Genomic DNA, 19,163 nt, shown 5'->3' with positions numbered 1-19,163 from the left:
TCCTCACCCTCCTGATCCAAGTGGAAACACTAGTGTGGCTACACCTGAATTGCCTTGAAGTACACCTCAACATCTCAACAGTGCCATCAGAAAAGTCCATTGGCAAGTACAGGTTATTTCATTCATTTAAGCTATCCTGGCAGAAGTTCTCTTTCTTCCTAAACAAGTAGTGACTGTTGCTACTGTTCACTAGTGCATTTGTCCTGGATGTTATAGTACAGCTGTGTTAGTGACCCTTTTTACACATAGGTAAGGAGAACCACTCAGTGAAGAGTGGTTTGACTCCATCACCAGTCTCCAGAGACACCCATGGGCAGTGGATATGAGGCAGGTGCCCAAATACCTTTGTAGATCTCACACATGGACCCTTTGGCCAGTATTAGGTGTTGGCAGGTAGTAGTTAGATAATTGGAGATGCGACCACCCTAAATCTGGGCTTCCAGACCAGTGAAAAGTGAAATAAACTCCATCAGCTCCCACGTTCATGGTGGCAACTGTCAGCCAAGGAGCAGCAAGTTTTTACGTTGTGATTGGACTAGATGATCTTTCGAGGTCTCTTCCAATCCCTAACATTCTGTGATTCTGTGATTACTTGACCATCATGTTCAGACTATGGCTGCATTTCATGGGGTCATCCACAACGGGAAACATTGGTATCACCTAGTGAAAACACCCAGCTGAGACCAAGGGGCGATTGTTCCATACACCGGTGAACTAAATCAAAACACAGTAAGACCATTTTCATTCCACATGAGGATGTCTACAAGGGATTTTTACAAGGATTCATTCTCCCTTCCTCAATTTAAAGGTCTGGTGAGTTTGACCAACATAACATAAACCCAACATGTCTATGAATCTAGACACACAGGCTTGTTCCCATCCTCTTCAGTAAGAGTATAACTGTACTAATTTCCTCCACTTGCTCCAGCAGTGGGGAAATGCAGCCATTCTGCCACAAATTAAATGAATCCTTCATAGATAAGACAGTCATTGCAGCTTCCTGCACAAAGCCCAAATTTTTCATCCTATTTAATAATCAGACACTGTAAAATGGCATTTTAAAAGTACTCACAGCTTTCAAACATCTGGTGCATACTGCCGATGTGCAGCAGATGACTAACTTGTATTTATTTTGGTGCATAATGCCACAATCTGACTATTTAAAAGAGAATATATGAGAAAGAACATCCCAAACAAAGGCTTATTGGCGAACTTACCTGCCACTGCCCTTTACTCGTCTGTTGAAACAGTATGTGTATATTTACATAACTTGAGCTGCTCAGCAGCAGTCAAAGCCATCACTACCCTGCTATCATTAGGTTTTGCCTCATTTATGCAAAAATCGATTTACATGGGTGAGCAATATGGATCTTACCTTTTCCTGTGTTTCAAAAGGAGAGAAGGTTTTGTCAGAAGTGTTCAGTCATTTTGGAACACAAGACTTATTTCTATAAGTTTTGGCTACACCGTTTAAATATTTCATTATCTTTTTCAGCCTCAGCCTAAACATGAAATTTCTGACATTTAGAGTTTCCGCAAAAACAGTAGTACCATGTGTTTTCCCTTTATTTGAATGACTTTTATAACTGATTGTTTGAATGTGTATTTTAAATATATATTTTAATCTGAACAGGAATCTTAGGGAGCAGGTACCAGGTTTGTGGAAGTTTGCATTTGAGGGTTAACAAGAAATGGTCTGCTCCTATCAGTGAGCTGCAACCCTTGCATTCCTGCCATACACAATGGTGAACACAGTTTCCATAACAATAAGAAACCTGGAACTTATCATTCACACCTTCACTGTTAACAAGAAGCTCTCCCGGCCCCCCTAAAAAGTGGTTCTGTGGTAACTGAATTCATAAGAACAATCATACAGTTTGAGACCAAAAAATCTTGTCTCCAGCAATGGTCAGTCTCATTACAAAATATATTATTTTAGCTTGACAAGATTTGTTTTCCATAAAGCAATTTTGATTTGAAACAGTTTTATTCCTATCCTTAAAACCAAGTCCTTTATTCACAATTCAACATTTTGTTTTGCTTCCAAATAGTTGTGATATGCTTGTAATATCCAAGCTTCCTGCTACACGTTTTTAAAATACTGACATGCCATTGACTTGCTTCCAGTCTTCTGGAAACTGCTGGAAGTTTTCCAGTATGCTGAAAATCACTATTTCTGCTCCTCGGTTCTCTTCAGTTAGCTGTCTTAAAAATCACAGGTGCAGGTTATCCAGACCTGCTAGTTTTAAATGTTTAATCTTTGTAGCTGCTGTTTAATATCTTCCAGCTCCATGCTTGGAATGACAATGTGCACAGAGAGATGTGATATCACCAGATTTAAAGTAGTACAAATCTGCACACACACTGGACCAAAATGCTTTATCAGATGTAGCCCAGTTTTAAGATAAGAGGCTTAGCACTATTTTTGAGAGCTTAGACTGGGCTGGTACACTGATCTACAGTGTATACATCCATCTCAAAATATAGCTTGTCTTTCACTTCTGTAAATAAATAAGACTTTTACTGTGAGAGCTGAAAGAAAATCATGTGAATGTGAAATGGATGTGTTGCCTGAAGCTGAAAGAAACCTTGGACAACTGCTTGGACAAGTCAGAGGTGTTTTGGTCTGTTGCAGTAAGATGTGAACTGTGATGGTGAGGGACACTAATCCTTATCTTAGCATGAACAATTAACTTGCTCTGGAAGAGACCCCACTTAATTTTTGCCAGAGTGTTAGTGTAAGTATCCTGGTAGTACTCTCCATGAAGATAAGCCATGTAAGAGTTAAGTCCCTGAGATGTCTGATGCAAAGGATTGTGACTCAAATACTTTGTCCTCTGGCACTGTCTCCAGCCACCTACTACCAGAGCTCTGACTTTGGGCAGACATAGCTGGACAATTTCAAATGTCTTGATCTGGAGAGGTTACCTCACTGTCATATACCCTTTTTGATGGTGGTGTTCTTCCTCGTTCTCTTCCTGCTTGCCTTGGCAGGTATATTTTCCTCCAAGACATGGTGACGCCCTGAGTAACCTTGCACATGGCCATCTTTGCTTCCCAAGTCAGAGTGGCCATGTCTCTACTTGCAACATGATGTGTCACCACATGGCCAGATAAAGAGCCATATCCAGGTTTCTAGACAGAGCCAAATATGTTCTGTACTTCCCCTACTCAGACTAAATGTTACATACTGTTCATGTTATTCTAGTTTAATGTGGTTTACCTCAAATACTTACTTGCTGGACATTATGTGTTGTGTAAAAAAAACCCCCAAAAACAAAAAACCAAAACAAAGCACAAAAAACACACCAAAAATCAAACGGAAAATAGCTTCTTTTAACATTCAAGGCAAGACATCTGACTTAAGAATCTCCCAGCATGCAGGTCTTGCCACAGTATTTGTCTTTGAAGTGAAACAAAACTGCAGCTGATAAGGAATGTTTAGATGAAGCAATTTCTCATGAGAAAATACAGGTTCATAAACATGGAAAATTTTCATGGAAATACATGGGCAAGAAGAAATTTAGGGCCAGGATAGAAATTCTGGGTCAGAGGGGAGACCCTCACAAGTGGTTGAAGTGTTGGCTAGGATGGGAGAGATGAGTATCTTTCAAGTAGTATCCTCAAGTGTGTCTCAGGTAATGAAATACACTCAGGAAGAGCCAGCACAGTCAAGTGCTCATTCAGTGCTTGAAAACTGCAGTTAAAGTATTAGATGAAACATTTTTCAGCACAGAACTAGCATTAGTTGTTGCTGTTCAGCTGTGGGTAAATTTCTGGGTCTGACGGCTGAATTTTGGCAATAGTGAGTATTATTGAGAGTTTCCCATGAATAAGATGTTGGCCCTATCCTGGCTAGGGAAACTCACCACATCAAGTAATGTTTGCCACCTACAACAAAGCAGTAATACATTTCTCTTCTTTGTTTGCAAGTCATTCAACCACACAGCATATCAAAGAGGCTGTATATTATGGAGCTGAAGACCATCAACTTGGAGTCAGCGGAGTGTGGCTGGAGGTGTTCGCGGAGAGACCTAATTAACATAATTAACATAATCAAAGACATTGTGGGAAGCGAGGTGGGAAGAAGAGTCTTATGATTTTGCCTCAATTCATCGTATCAAAGCAACCTTCTCCTCCAGCCAGGCTCCCATCATGCAGACTGGTTCAGCCCATGAGCCACTCACTTGTAGCCACAGATGCAGCTGAGCCCCAGAGGCATAGCCAGGACTGCACCAGAGAAAATTAGTCCATCTGAGGGACTAACAGATGCCTGAATGACCTCTGTAGCTGAGCTTGGTTCTGTCCTGACAGCTCTGGGTGCAGACAAAGCTAATGCGTGACTGTGCCCTCACCAAGCTGGCAAGCCCACAGAATTTGATCAAAAGGCATCTGTGTGAAGAGTCCCTTCTTATTAAGGCTAGAGCCATGGAAAAATCCAGCTTCAAAGCTTCCCTCCAACCCTTCTATCAAAGATGGTTGGAGTAAGTAGCACCCAAGGCTGCATGTTTGTGGGATCTTGATTCAAACAAGCTTCAGAGTCCATAAAAACGGCAATAAAGCATACTGGTAACTTTTCCCACAGTTGGTCCTTAGCCACGTGGGATCTCATTGCTGAACAAATTTCAAACAGGAGTACCAATAAATGTCTGTCCATGTTCAAAAACCCCTCAGTGACGGCAAACTCCTGTTTCCTGAGACCTCTCTAATCCCTGGGATGTTCCTGAACATCATTCCTAATCTGAGCGGCATGAGTTGGCTCACAGTGAGGTCTCCAAGTGGGCAGAGGGGTGGATGCAGCTCCATGTCCAGCACCGCCAAACTTCTCCTGTATCTGAATGACAGGCCCTGTTGTGAGCTTAAAACGCTGAACTGCTTCTGGAGGTCAAAAGGTCAGTCTCCAAATTCAGGAAGAATTGGGTCCTTTGGTCTCTGGGCCTTACAATGCAAGAGCAAAAGTATTTTCTCGGTGACAGCTTCCCTTTGTCTCTTTTTTCTTTTTTTTTCTAGAAGGATACTTGTCTAGGGACACAATGTTTGTTTCTCACCTCTCCAGACAAATCAGTCAGCCCTTTCCTCCAGGTAAAACCTCTTTAATTGCAAGCAGTTAACATCAATCATTACAACTCTCTTAGAAGTAACCTGCCCTTTACCTGGCATTGAGAAGACCTATCCTGTTGTACCTTGTACCAGGTTGGAGTGTTGACTATTCATATAACCTCTTGCCTTGTTTATTTATATTACAGGAGGGAGTGAGTAATTCTGTAAAAATTTCAAAGGTGAGGAATATCTCTTTTATTTGCTTAAGTCATGATAAATACACTGCAATATATCACTGTCCAAAATAACTACACCTGAAAATACATATCTAAGTCGATATATGTTCATAATAAAGTGTATTTAACTACAAAGATTTATATGTCTGAAGGTATAATTGCTACTGGAAGAACATCTTAGCCTTATTGCCACAGGTTCTGGGAATGTAGAAAATGCTCAACAGTCCATTGACATAATAGTGATACCTGCATTTCTAAAGTATCTTTAACATACTTCAAAGGGGTGTTGCTGGGAAGGATCTTCCTTTGAAAATTAGGGCTCTTCTTCAGGCATGCAGATGGAAACAGAGAACAGCATGTCTAAAAACTTGGCATCCTGTGTATGAAATGTATTTATGTATACTATAAATAAATGACATCAACAATAGTTTTATTAAATTCACACAGGATCATGTAGAGGAATCTGATGTAGGAGATTTTGAAACGGCAAGAAAAATGAATGAGAGTAAGCTGTATGTCTGTCAGAGACCTGAAGGTGTTCCAAATAACAGAATTCTGGCAAATTTAGAACTCCCAAGGGGTTAGGCAATATTGATTTGGCTGAATTATCAGTATAGGAAACCATACTTGTGACAGAATGTCTAGAACAGTTAGAGAGTCTATAAGCTTTTCTAAAAAGTCTTGAGTTCTCGTGTCCAGACCACAGCTCTAAAAACAAAGAATTGCTGTGTTTTAAAAGTTTTTCCCATGGAGAAGGAAAGGCTTTTTTTTTTTTTTTTGTGAAAGCATTATAGATGTCCAGTTTGGTTATGCTTAAGGCTTGCAGTTTTCAATTTGCATAGCAATTTTTATGCTCAAGCTATTCCGAATTAATTTTGAGAGTAAGACTTTGTAAGGTGCTGTATCAAATGTTGCTGGTTTTAATTCAAATTACCACTACCATGTTTTCTTCAGTTGCTAATTTACCCAAAGAATCAAGAGCTGGCGAAGAAAAGCTATCAAGTTTCCCAAGCGAGATTTAATCTTTATGAGAAAATGCATGCATAAGTTTCATTCTTATTAAACACTGCTGAGCATCCAAAGATAATGAAAATTAGGCTATGTCTTCCTGATTTCAAAGGTGTAACTCAGAGGCAAAGGGAGCTTTGAGGACGTATCACACAGACACTGGATCTGTGAGCTTGACATTAATGGTATTTTTTATGTCATGCTTCACGCTTGCTGTATTGCTACATTATTTGCATTATGAAGTAAGCCTCAGTCATAAGCAAACATATCTGAAAATCTGTATTGTGAAGGCTCAAGAACTGCTTGAAGACATAATTCATACGGCAACACTTTGATGCATTGGAAAACTGCTAGTAATTGCTGGAAACATTTTGAACTTTGCAGCAATTTCACTTTTCTCCCACCTTTTTGTTCATAATCACTTCCCTGTGACTGAAACTCTTATTATTTTAGACATGCCTGCAGAAGATATTCTGCAAAACCATATTATAAAGTTTTCCTCCAAAACTTGGTCTTCTGGAGACACATCAACATATGTAAAGGGAAAGGTATTACAGCATATCTGAATCCAAATACAACAGGCAGCACCTGAAGATGTGAATGCCCAGAGGATCTTCCCCAGCACCTCATGATGCTGGACATGTTTGAATTAGAAGTTCAGAGCCTTTTCTGGACAAGTGGAGGAGAAAGGTTACTTCAAGTTTCTTTACGGAAATTTCTGCAGGAAATAAATGCTGCAAAATCAAGCTGCCCCAGGTGTATGACAGCTTAATAGGCAGGAAAATGTAGGAAGCTAACCAAGCTTTTATCAGGTCCTGTGTTGGAAAAAATGCTGGACCCAGGGCTTGCTCCCTTACTGTCAAGACTGAAAGGGCCAGAGCCCAGCCTTGTGTAGCATCACATGGATCTACCTGTGCTGAAGCTCTGAGAAGGCCTTTTGGAAAGAGTCTCTCCTCACTAGTTTCTACCTAGGAATTACAAAAAGTCTTTCAAAGCATGGCCATTCTGATGCAGGAGGTAAGAGAAAAATGAGGAAAGACCTTAAGTGGCTGACACGTACAAAGTAATTATTGCCACCATTCCATGTGTGCATCTAGGTTCCTGGCAGCAGCCACTGGTCCTATTCATTAAAAATATCCCATAAAATTCAAATAAATTTTAGCAAATGAAATTGAAGCAGTATGCCTGCCCACAGGCTCCACCATCACATCTGGAGGAATAGATGTAATTATTAGCTTCCTTGATTCCAGCCTTGCGCCAGGGGAAGGAAAGGCCGGGACAAACGATCAGCGAGTCATCGATGGGGCAGCGCTGCTTTCCAAGCTCCAGTGAGCTTGTGGCAGCTCTTTGCAGGGTCACCAAACCTGGCAGAAACTCAGCTGTTTATGCTTGTATTTGAGGTTGCAGCAGGATTCCCATGGGGAAACTCCTGCAACTCTGTCCTATGATATTCACAATGAAACAATGCTACCAAAGTGCATCAGCGAGAAGAATATCTGCTAGAATCATTATTTCTATAATCTGACATCAGTTTGGGTCAACTTTGTCTGTCTAACACGCCCAGTGGGATTTTGCAGAGGTTAGATCCTTCTCACACACAACTGCGGCCTTAGGTTTTGTTTGCAATTTAGAAAAATCAGACTAATATCACAGTTTGTTAACTAACAGCCTCCTCAAAATGGGAACAGGAATTGCACCAGATACAGATTATATTAATATGATCATAATTTATATTATGTTACTAAATTATTTTTTGTTCTTTTCATCTGATTTCTGTGTTACCGCTTTAAAATGTGTGCGGTGTGTTATTAGTATGCAACCTAATCTTTAGCACATTATCCGTAAGATTTAAACACAATGCACGCTCTCTTAATTTTGGTTATAGCTTCTGTGACATTTATACTTACTTTCCCTTTTTCCTATGCTGATAAGTTAAAAATGCTCCCAGGCATTTTGCATTTTATGTCTGTGTGTTTGTTTCCATGGAATTACACATCTTATGTTGGAAGGAAATATATTTATCTGAAGACTTAATAGCTTGCTTTTTTTTTTCTCCCGGATATCAATAAAACCAAATCTCTCTGTTTCCCTTTTACATTAAAAATAAAAAAAAGTAATTCTCTTGCTGTTAATGAACACTACTAGTGGTGTTTTCAGTTCCTAAATTTAATAGTCATCTCCTGTGTTTACAACTCCTTCCTCACAGAACAAGGGTACAAAGTATTTCATATAGGGAGAGCCTATGACAGACTGCCCCTTCAGTAATGGGGGCTCCAGATATATGACCAAAACATTTTCATCAGGAATAGATTGCCTAGACCTAAATTTTTCCCACTTCAAAGCCTGAGGGTGACCAGATCAATTCACAAATATATCTTCCTTCTTTCATTTCCTTAATGTGTCATCATCACATGAAACTTTTACAGGGTCAGATCAGAAATAATTAGGAAATTCTTATTTATAATAGAGTACAGAAGCCAAAAGAAAAAAAAAAAAAAAAGATGAAAGAAACCAGGGGAAGTCCCCTTTGCTTAATAGATAGGAAACAGGTCAAACAAAGAAGGCAATTCATGTGTGTCTGGGAGAGATTTCCTAGGGTTAGCGGAGATGCTGATTTGCTAGGCATACTGAAATAGAGGGATTTATTTTCTCCTACTTGGATGTACACTCCAGGTCAGGATGGGGAACAGTGTCTCACATTCAGCTCGTGGCAGCATCCCACCCTGAATGCCTACAGAGGTGTTCATATTTATCAGGAGCTGAAACAACCTGGGAAAATTTCTCACCACTTTCAGCTTTTGAAAGTTATTGTCAGTGGGGCAGTGTGACAGGAGAAGGGGCTGGAGAGGCGGATGGGAGGATGGGAATGAGAAAGGAGAGGCTGAAAACAAGAAAAATCACAATATAGTGAGGCAGCAGGTAGAGGAGAGGAACGGGTAGGTCCTGGCCATCAGCAATGGATCTTGCCCCACCACCAAGCAAGACTCTCGGAGACAGACCCGGGAAGAGGCGCCTTCCTGCAGCAGAAGCTGTGGAGACCCAAAGTCATGCAAGAGGGACATGAATGACCCTGTGAGCTTCCCCATGAGCCATGGACAGTACTGAACATAGAGATCGAAGACTATAATTTTAGGCTTTGAATATCTGACTCTTTCTATAGCTAACCAAGCACAATCATGTACCTCTCACTTAATTCATATCCAGTCTTTCATCAACGCTGACTAGTGCCAGAGACATTGAAGTCTTAGCTACTACAGCCTTCCCCTGGGTCACTAGTAATGCTCCAATTCCTCGATACCATCCAGTGGAAGAATTCAACATTTAATTTTTTGAGGGGCCCTGAGGTCTTAGCATCATGCTAAAGACAATACTTCCACAGAGGCTAAAATTTTGAGCTGGGTCACCAATGGCTGAGAAATCTGCGCAAACAATTTTTTGAGGATTTTGGCTAAAGGTAGTTTATCCTCTCTGTGCTAGCTGAGTGCGAAAACTGCAGCACTGGTTACAGCAAAAGACACTAGTCATACACTGTTTCTTTGTCTAGCAAACCCAAAAAGCAAGTCACATTTCAAAACTTTGTATTTTGCCACAGGCTGTATTCTCGGAGAACAAAGATGTTTGAAGAAGTAGCAAAATTATATATAACAGATATATATGAAACATATATATATATGTGTGTGATATGTGGCCCTTCAAAGGTGTACTGCAAAGGAATTCAGGTGCAGCATGTAGTTTTTTAAAAATAACTGAAACACTGGTCTACTTACAAAATTAATATTCTACAAGGAAAAAATACTGCTTGTACATTTTTTGCATACTTTTTCCATGTGTAAAATGTCACTTCTGCACTAATTCTGTTGGTTTAAGCTCCTCATTGCAGTGTTAGCTGGGTCCAGAATTTTTGCTGGAATAATGATGTCAAGGAGGAGTCAATAATACACAGCTGCTGGACTGGCAAAACCGTTCTTGGTATTGCTGCTTCTGTTCAGAAAACTGGAACAAGCTCTAGTGGGAAATCACTTTATTTTGGTGCAAGCACTTCTCTACCAAAAAAACCCACTTCTACTGTAGACAAGGACTTTGCAGTCAATTCATTTTTTTTGCAGAGATTTCTTACAATTTTGCATTGTACTTGCATGACTTGACTCTATTGACATTATAGTTAGGAGTAAAAACATTCCACACTGCCTGGTTTGATTTAGCACAGAAATTAGATACAGTTTGTTTAAAAAAGAACTTTTAATTGTAGCTCAAAATAGAGTGAAATGGCATAAAAACTGATGTCACGGTCCAAAAATACAATTCTATTTTGAACATCTAAACAATATCTTGTCTTATAAATGTTCAGATTATCATTAAAGTAAAAGAGAATCAAAAGAACAGTGAAACTGCTCTTTTATGGATTGGGCAAAATCTGTAATAATTTGCTTAACAAAAAGATGCCTTCTAAAGATATGCTTGCTGTTAAAATCAAGATACCATTGCACACTTGGCTAAAAAGGAGTTAGCAAACATTTTCTTTTTATCCAGCTGCAGTCAATCAAAAAGCGCAAGAAGTCTATGAATGAATATGAATTAAAGTCATCTGTGGAAAACATAAGTTGAGCCTTTTCAGAATTATCATCTCTGAGAACATAAAAAAAAATCTACCAACAATTTGTGCAAAAATTGTTTGTTTCCATGGTCCTTTCAAGACAGATTTACTTATCATGATGCTATTTAATGTAGTGACATCAGCATAAATAGGTCATCCAACTCAGGGTAACAGCTTTCTGGTAATACCTCCTGCAAAGGGGATCATGGCGACAAGGCGCAAGTAGCTCTAAGGCTCTGGTGGCACATTCTATGATTCTATGGTCCCAGCCTACCAGTGAGCTGATACAGATGTGAGAGCTTTGGGTGTATGTTGGAGACCGTGCTAGGAGGAAATCCCTTTTCAAAACATGGAATGCTCCCTGTCTGTTGTGCAGAGCATCCTGAGGCCAAGCCCTTGCTGCAGTGGTGGGGAAGGTAATACCACACCATTTTTGACTGCTTGGGGATTCATCTCCAATCTCTCCCCTTTTCCTGCCCCAAAGTGGACATCCTGCTTGAGGACGCCCTGCACCTGTCAGGATTAGGAGATTCAGTGCAGATGAGCTGAAAAGAGCATTCCCTGAGTCTCCTTTAGTATGTCTGTGAAAAAGGACCTGCAATTTATCTCAAACATCTTTGGCAGAAAAAAATCTATGTGGAACTACAGTCTGGCTGAAGAACCGAAAACTTTATCAGACGCAGCAGACAGAAGCTGTCAGCTCTAGGAGACAACAAAGACCCAGAAAACAAATGCAGGGGCTGCAGTCCACTATGCATCTCATTGACTGTGATGTTAATTTAAGCAACCTTGTTCTCCACCTCCTCTTTTTGTATTACAGCAATACTTAAGCGAGGCTTCTTCCGTGCCTGGACCCATTATGTGACCACACACACACACACCTTTTCCTAGCACAATGGAAGGAACAGAGCTGAGCATGAGTAAGCCACAGACAGGGTAGCACAACCACTTTGAAGATACATGGTGTTGGGGCATCACAGTGATGCAGGGATGCAGACGGTTCTGGTACCTACTACTGCAGCTGGTCCAGCATATTGACACCCAGCTACACCCTGTCTCACTGGGTCACAGGTACTCTTAAAGGGATTAAGCATGGCAGCGTGCACCAGCAGAAGAATTGAGCTTGTTGGCTCCATGAGGAAATACTCTTTGCTCCACATCACCATTAATGAAAGTATGGCAATTCAGGCAAGGTATTAGTAGGAAACTGAATGAGAGGGCATCTACAGCCTCCAGCCTCTGGTATGCTGGTTTTGATGCAAAGAAAGGAGAGCAGCTTCAAGGAGGAATACATATCAGCCAGCTAATGAGGCCCACGGGCATACTGGAAACAAATGCAGCATGCACTGGAGATGCTCAGTAACTGCTTTAGGAGGCAAATACCTAGTTCTTACATTGCCCTCATTAGCCACAGAGCACAAAGCATTTTGCAAAGCAGGTCAGTGCACTTTACAGCTGAAAACACTGTGGCACAGAGAAATTTTAGTAAAGTTCAGTTCTCCAGTGGAGCAGTGCAAAGGGGTTCCCAAATCCCAACGTCATATGGCAGCTGCAGGGTCCTCTCCTTTATTATTATTATTCTTTTTTTCCTGCTGGGCAGGACAACCTGCACGCATATTTAAAGCTGTGCCATTCACAGCTGAAAACAGTGAAGCGATATGAGATGCAGCTGGTAGTGATGTAAGATCTAAACAGAGCTGTGCTTGTGACCAAGTCTCTATGTCTAAATATTTTGTTTGTATTGCTTTGGATTTATTTACAGAGGAAACTCCTCATTGATTGCATTCATCCACCTTATTGTTTTTTAAGCATCTAACGGAAACGACTGTTAACCTTTGAGGCTAAACAGCATATGCAACTTTCACATAATTCCAGCCACCTAAAAGTGAGATATTTGTTTAAAACAGTTATCTAGACTCTCTCTGAGGAGGATAAAGACATCTCCAGATGATGACTCCTCCCACCTGCTTCAGGTTGGATGACTGTCATTCCAAAGGTGCCTGAATTTCTGCACTGGATATAGACAGCACCTAATCATCCAGCTTAGACCCAGGTGAATCTCAGCCTCTGCTGGCTCATTTCAAAGGGATCCTGTCTTCGTTAAAGAATTAAGAGAAGTAAAGTTAAATGAGCTGTCAGTCCATAACATTTCATCCAACGTATCTGACCACACAACAATATGAAATAAGTATGAATAAATGGGTATTTGACACGATGATCCAGGACCCTGTTATCGCTTTGAGCGTGGGCTGCAGTATTCTGTTTTGTCAGTGGCTGATTGTATCAGCTAAACATTAACCCAAGGGCTGTGATGTGTTGCTAGTTCTGCATAACTCCAGTGTTTGTTTGCAGAGGGATTTCTGAAGTGTTTGGAAAGGAACTGGAGATGCTAATATTCTCCCAGGCTTTCAAGGGTCAAAATGATGTTTCATCATATGATCGTGTTAGAGAAACTGAAAAATCATCTGTGAAAGAAGATGAAAGAAAAATTCTAAATACTATTTACAACATTTGCTGCATATTTCTACTTATCAGCTGTATGGTGGTTGTGCAGTGAGAATTATTAACGTGGCATCAAGGTTCTACAGATAATAATTGTCCCAGGGTTTAACCCCAGGTTGAGACTCTGACTCAGATTCAGCAAACAGCACCTGTTAAATTTGCCTTTGAAAGGAGCTAACCTACCGTGTTATTTTGACTTCCTGTCACTGTCATAAATCCAGCGCACATTGTCATAGACTAACGAGTGGACATTTTCTACAGCCACATCCTAATTGCTATACTAATTTCATCCCCAAAGACCCAAACAAATGATCCACTTCTGACACATGAACTGGAGCAGAAGCTGGGAGGGAAGAGCTGCTGGCTCTCTGAGGTGTAGCGAGATAAGCTGCTCCCGGGCTGACATCTGTGTTCACAATGGGCCATATGTGGGCTGCACAGAGAGGGCTGGTAACACAGCAGAGATCATGCATTTAACAGATTGCACCTACAACCAACACCTTGTATAACATTTAATATAAGGATAAATAAAGGTGGCAGCAGCAGCAGCAGCCCAGACTGGGTACAGAACAATCAGCCAGCTGACATGAAGCAGGGGAAATAGCTCTGAGATAACCAAGATATCCCCTCCTAGGAGGAGCCACTTGCTGCCTCACATTGTTTAAATCTCCTTGGCTATTTAGGTGTCCTTCTACAGTGAGGAAATCACCTGCAAGTACCTTCACACCTGGCTTCAGATAGAGGCATCATGGCATTTACTTTGGCATTTAAAGGCCACCTCCTTCAGAACAAAAGGGTTTGCTTTTGCGAGGTGCTGGCTTTGGCAGCAATCCAGCCTAAGTTCCTTCTCACTGCTCCTTCTCATTGCTTTTCCTCCCTCAGTTCAGCAGTAGGCTTATTTGCAAAGCCACACGGTAAAACAGATCATGGACTAGATTAGAGGTGAAAAATAACCTTTTCTGTGGTTCCTCAAAATAGACATAGCAGCAAAGCAAAGAGCTAGCAAGTGTCACAGCAGGGGACAGAATTAGGGAGAGAAGGGGCAGGACCTTCCTAAGCCTATTTTACACCCGCTGTCTTCCAGACCAATGCGACAAACACAGGCCTGAATGACATGGGAGTAGTTCAGGATGGAGGCACAACACTATCAGCTGTGAAAGTCAAGTCCCAGTGGATGCACGTCCCCCCAGTGAGAAAGGCTATATGCCTGGAGGGGTAATGGGCTTGTAAGCTGAAAAACTGACATTTACATTTGCATTATTTTCAACATGGAGCAGATGGCAAAGGGACACTCCATACTTTCTTGCGTGAACCTCAAAGAATCCCGTATCTAAGTTTTAGTTGGACATTTTCCTGTCCCAAACTCTGCCAGGTGACAACAGCTCCCTGCGCAAAGGCAGCTGCCTATCGGTGAGGGTGGCTCTATATGCAGTTTATTAAGGAACATGCTGCAAGGAAGGGAGGCTTTGAGATATAAATGTCTGCAAGGTTTAAGACAGGCAGAAGTGAAGGTAGGGCTTTTCCACCACAGGTGGAAAGAGCTGGTGAATTCTGAGAATGCACTTTGGTGCAGCTGATGGAGGTCACCCCCTAATAGCAGAGTACTCTGGGCATGGGAAACTGCACACAAGCCAAAGCCTGGCCTTATGTGGGGGTGGCAGCTGGGATTAGGGGTTTGCCCTCAGTGCTCTGGAATTCGGGATGAGAAACAGCATGAAATGAGGACTCAGCTGAGTATTTAAGGGCAAAACTAGATATGGTCTTTAGAATATATTTTTTACACTAACGCCATTGTTTATCTTGCACATCAGACAGATATGTCCAGGAAAATGTGCAGAAACATCTAGATAAACATTGCACACCTGGGTAATGCATCATTTCAATATAAACTCCCCAAAAGAACTGAGATAAAATGGGAAAAGAGTCCCAGAAAACATATCCTGAAACTCATCTCACTAAATTTGAGCTAGCTGAACTGATATGGCCCTACCAAATATGCTTAAATTCTGAACAGGAGGAGAAAAAAGGAGAAGTGGTCATCACATTTAATAGAACATTGCCTCTTAAGGTCCAAATTCACAAGCCTTCTAAAGCTAGATTATTTTGTTAATATCAGCGGGCTTTACAGCACCTGTCTCACAAGGGAATATACCATTTTTATTCCTGGGCATCCTCATGAAATGATTTTTTTCTTTCTGTTTATCCAGACTGGAAAAACTAAGTAATCAAAATGCAAATTCATCAAGGTGCAATTCCAGGCCTTCCCAGGATGCCAGGCAGTCAGCATCCATTGGGAGGTGGTCTGTAAAAGCTCACTTATGCTACATAACAGGCTACATACAGAAATTTCCAAAGGTGACTGCACCATCTCAGTTTGAAAACTCTTATCAAAAAGACTGGAAAAAAACTTCCACGGGTGAAAAATTAAGTAGATTGGATGATAAACGTGATGGGCATGACCTTCCTAAGTAGAGGGGGGAGAGCACTTTGACTGCCCCTTACTCTCCCAGTCGTGTATATGTCTTTCCTGCTGCCTACCAGCATTGGGCTTAGGGATTATAATACACACTGCATTTGCAAATATACAGAGTTGAAAAAAAAAAAAAAAGAAAGCCCCACAGGCCTCTGGCAGTACAAGATAGCTGTATGAAAATGGAATAAGACTGATAGGAAAATAATCTCTTAGAGACTTTTGGTTACCAAGAACTGTGAAGATAGATTGTAATGAAAATGTAAATATGTACCTACCTGCTGCGCGGTGTGGTCCCCTAAGACACTGCAGCATTGCCTTGGTAAGGGTTACCTACCCCATACAGAAGGGCAACAACATCTACAGCATTTTTATTTGGTAGGGGTTACTCAAAAAGTTGCAGGGGCAGAAGTGAGAGGCAATGGAACAGCTGTTAGCCCTGTGGATACTCCATCTATCTGCAGCAAACTACAAACCTTGCTTTACCAAAGCTGGGATTTACCTGCTCGCAGACAGAGATGCTAACTAAAAAGTGCCTTGGTCTCTAGGAAGTTCAGCTGTCCGTGGCCATCCTGAGAACTGAATAACACTGAGCAGAAAATGAGACAAGCTTTGCGGAGCAGCAGCTGGGGAGACCAGACTTCTTGATCTTTTTATGAAAAACAGTAAATGGGTCACATGTGCAGCCTGTTTACAAGTTTAAGAACTGTCTTCTCTGAAATGGTTCGACTCTAATATATAACAGTTGTTTTTAAGGCTGGCCACTGATATCCTTGTTGCAGACAAGGTGATGGGGTTGTGACAATTCCGCCTTGCTCGGCACAAGGAGACGGGCAGAGTGGGCTCTGAGGATGGGATGGGGAGAGAGCGGAAGGCTCATATGATGCTCCCCTGACAAAGGCTGAGTGCTCCAGGCCAGACATGTGAGGGGAGCACTGGCGGGAGGAGTCAAGAGAGGCCGCTCGCCCATGAAGTATAACCCCAGGTTAGCAACGAGTTTTAAAGCCGAATAAAGAGGAACTGACACATTTCTGCAAACTGCACAAATGGGATCTCAAGAACTTTGAAGATGCCTTGCAAAACTAAAAAGGATCCAAACAATTTCTGACACAGCTAAATAATGATAATATAAAATAGGTTAAAGAAAGATATTTGAGAGGTAACGCGACAAGCAAGATGTGATAAAACAAACAAGCTTTTCCGTTTGTCTTCTAAGGGAACACAGATAAGACAAGCACCCTGTTCTCCACATCACACTCCTGACATATATAATCTCCATCAAGGGGGTTCTTTTGCTTTTCTTTTTGTTTTCTTCTTACTTGATCCCCAAATTCATCTGCAAAATAGCGTGGTTTGACAAAAATGCCGAAGGAGTCAACTGGATCTCATGTGGCTTTAATCACCTCAGAAGAAAAATGCCTGACAAACCCCTTCTCTAGCTATTTATCTAGATTTAAGATACGGCAAAGCACTGCAAGAAAGCACAGAAGGAGTCTTTATGAACAGCAAAGCAAAGTCAGTCCTTGTCACGAGATGCAGAGCCTGGACATGTTTTCAGCAACCAAGGCATTAATATCCTGTTGGGAGCAGGCAGGGAGGGCAAGGATGAGGCTGTCCAGATCTGCAGCCCAAAGCTGCTGTGTGTGGGAAGGCCAGAGAAGGATGGGAAGAGAAACAAGCTGGGAAGGGGGAACACCTTCGGGCCAGCCACATCGGCTGTTTCTCCATAAGTATTTTGATACGTTAAACTTGTTTGTTTGTTTGTTTGTTTGTTTTAAAAAAAGAACAACAACAAAATGAAACAGGACAAAACAAGACTTGAAAAGACCAAGGTTGCTGCATGGAGTCAGCTCTCAACACTGGCCTGTGCAAATAAAGCAGTAAGTGATAAAGGCAAGAACCGTTCTTGGCAGTTCATAAAGACAAATCTCTTTTCTTAGTAAGATTGCAGGCTATAAACTAACAAAAATGCTATCAAGAAGATTAGAGCCTTTATTTTCCACTTAAGCTCATACTGATAAGACAGTTTTTACAATAGTGTGCTACGCATGTGATAATACAAGTCATCTTTAAAACCAGCATATATTTCAAGCTTCAATGACGATTATATCTCAGCTCTTGACATTCGATGCTGGAAAACTCTTTAATTAACTAGGATGGCAATGCTGATTTAAGATCACAGGCACAATGGGATTTAGTGAGTATTTTACAAAACTGGATTAAAAGGGAATAAGAGACACCTCCCACTTTAGTAAGACTGAATGGATTCAATTTGAAGGCTCATATTCCAGGGGGAATGTGATAAAGGTGTCCATTTTATCCGCATTAATTTAAGTGTCATCCCTGCTAACATACTGGAAGTTTCTGCAGTTAAACCGCATGGAAGACTTTATAATCCTGCCATCTACAGATGAAGCCTTAAGGCATATGCCTATCAAATAGTACCAATTTTCTCCACTCACCCCCTGCTACATGTCAGTGTGAGGATGTAGAAGACTGGAAATTGATAAAACTAAATGCAATGAGATGTCCCAGCATCTCCAGCCTTCAAAAAAACAGGTACAGCTGGATTATACCTTGCTGTAACAACAGTTTAAACCAGCAGATTTCACACTTCTTCTTCTTTTTTTTTTTTTTATTAATAAACAAGAGACTCAGAAAATTCACAGCTATGGTTTTGTCGATTAAAATTAAGGTACAACAGAGTGCTGAGTATATATTTTTGCACAGTGGTCGTATGACATTCCTGACGGCCACTCTTCAGAAATGCTGTTTTAGATGAATTCACAAGGCAGAAATTTAACCACGTTTCACTTTTAAAAGCTTAACAAACTTTTACGTCAACAATTAGACAGCTTTTAGAACAACATTGGTAAATCGATACATGTTTCAAACTCTCATAATTTCCCAAAGCTTTCAGGAATCACAGAGGAGTTAATGCTGGAGCTGTTTGGTTTGCTGGGGCTGCCAGTTTTATATACAACAGCAATGTCCCGGACCAAGATCTATACATCTGCAATTCAGAAAAAGGAAAGTATAACCTTATAGGAGAAGTTGTTATCACAGGGTTTATCAGGAGGGATTCTTGCTGACATCAACCGGCTGTATCAGAAGGGTACTTACCTCTCTTCTCATTAGATATGTCATGCCATAGATAAAAAAGATGCCACAGATTATTTATGCTGTAAAGATTTAGGACAAAAAGGCTTTCACAGCCCTGACAAATAAACTGTTTGAAGCCACCAAACTAGTTAATTCCTAAATGCATTTACATCCAGAGACAGAAATGATGTTGTCTTTCATTAGGACACCA

This window comes from Streptopelia decaocto (genome assembly GCF_964273445.1).
Source record: "Streptopelia decaocto genome assembly, chromosome: 4".
Classification (NCBI taxonomy): domain Eukaryota; kingdom Metazoa; phylum Chordata; class Aves; order Columbiformes; family Columbidae; genus Streptopelia; species Streptopelia decaocto.
This window is presented reverse-complemented; position numbering follows the sequence as displayed.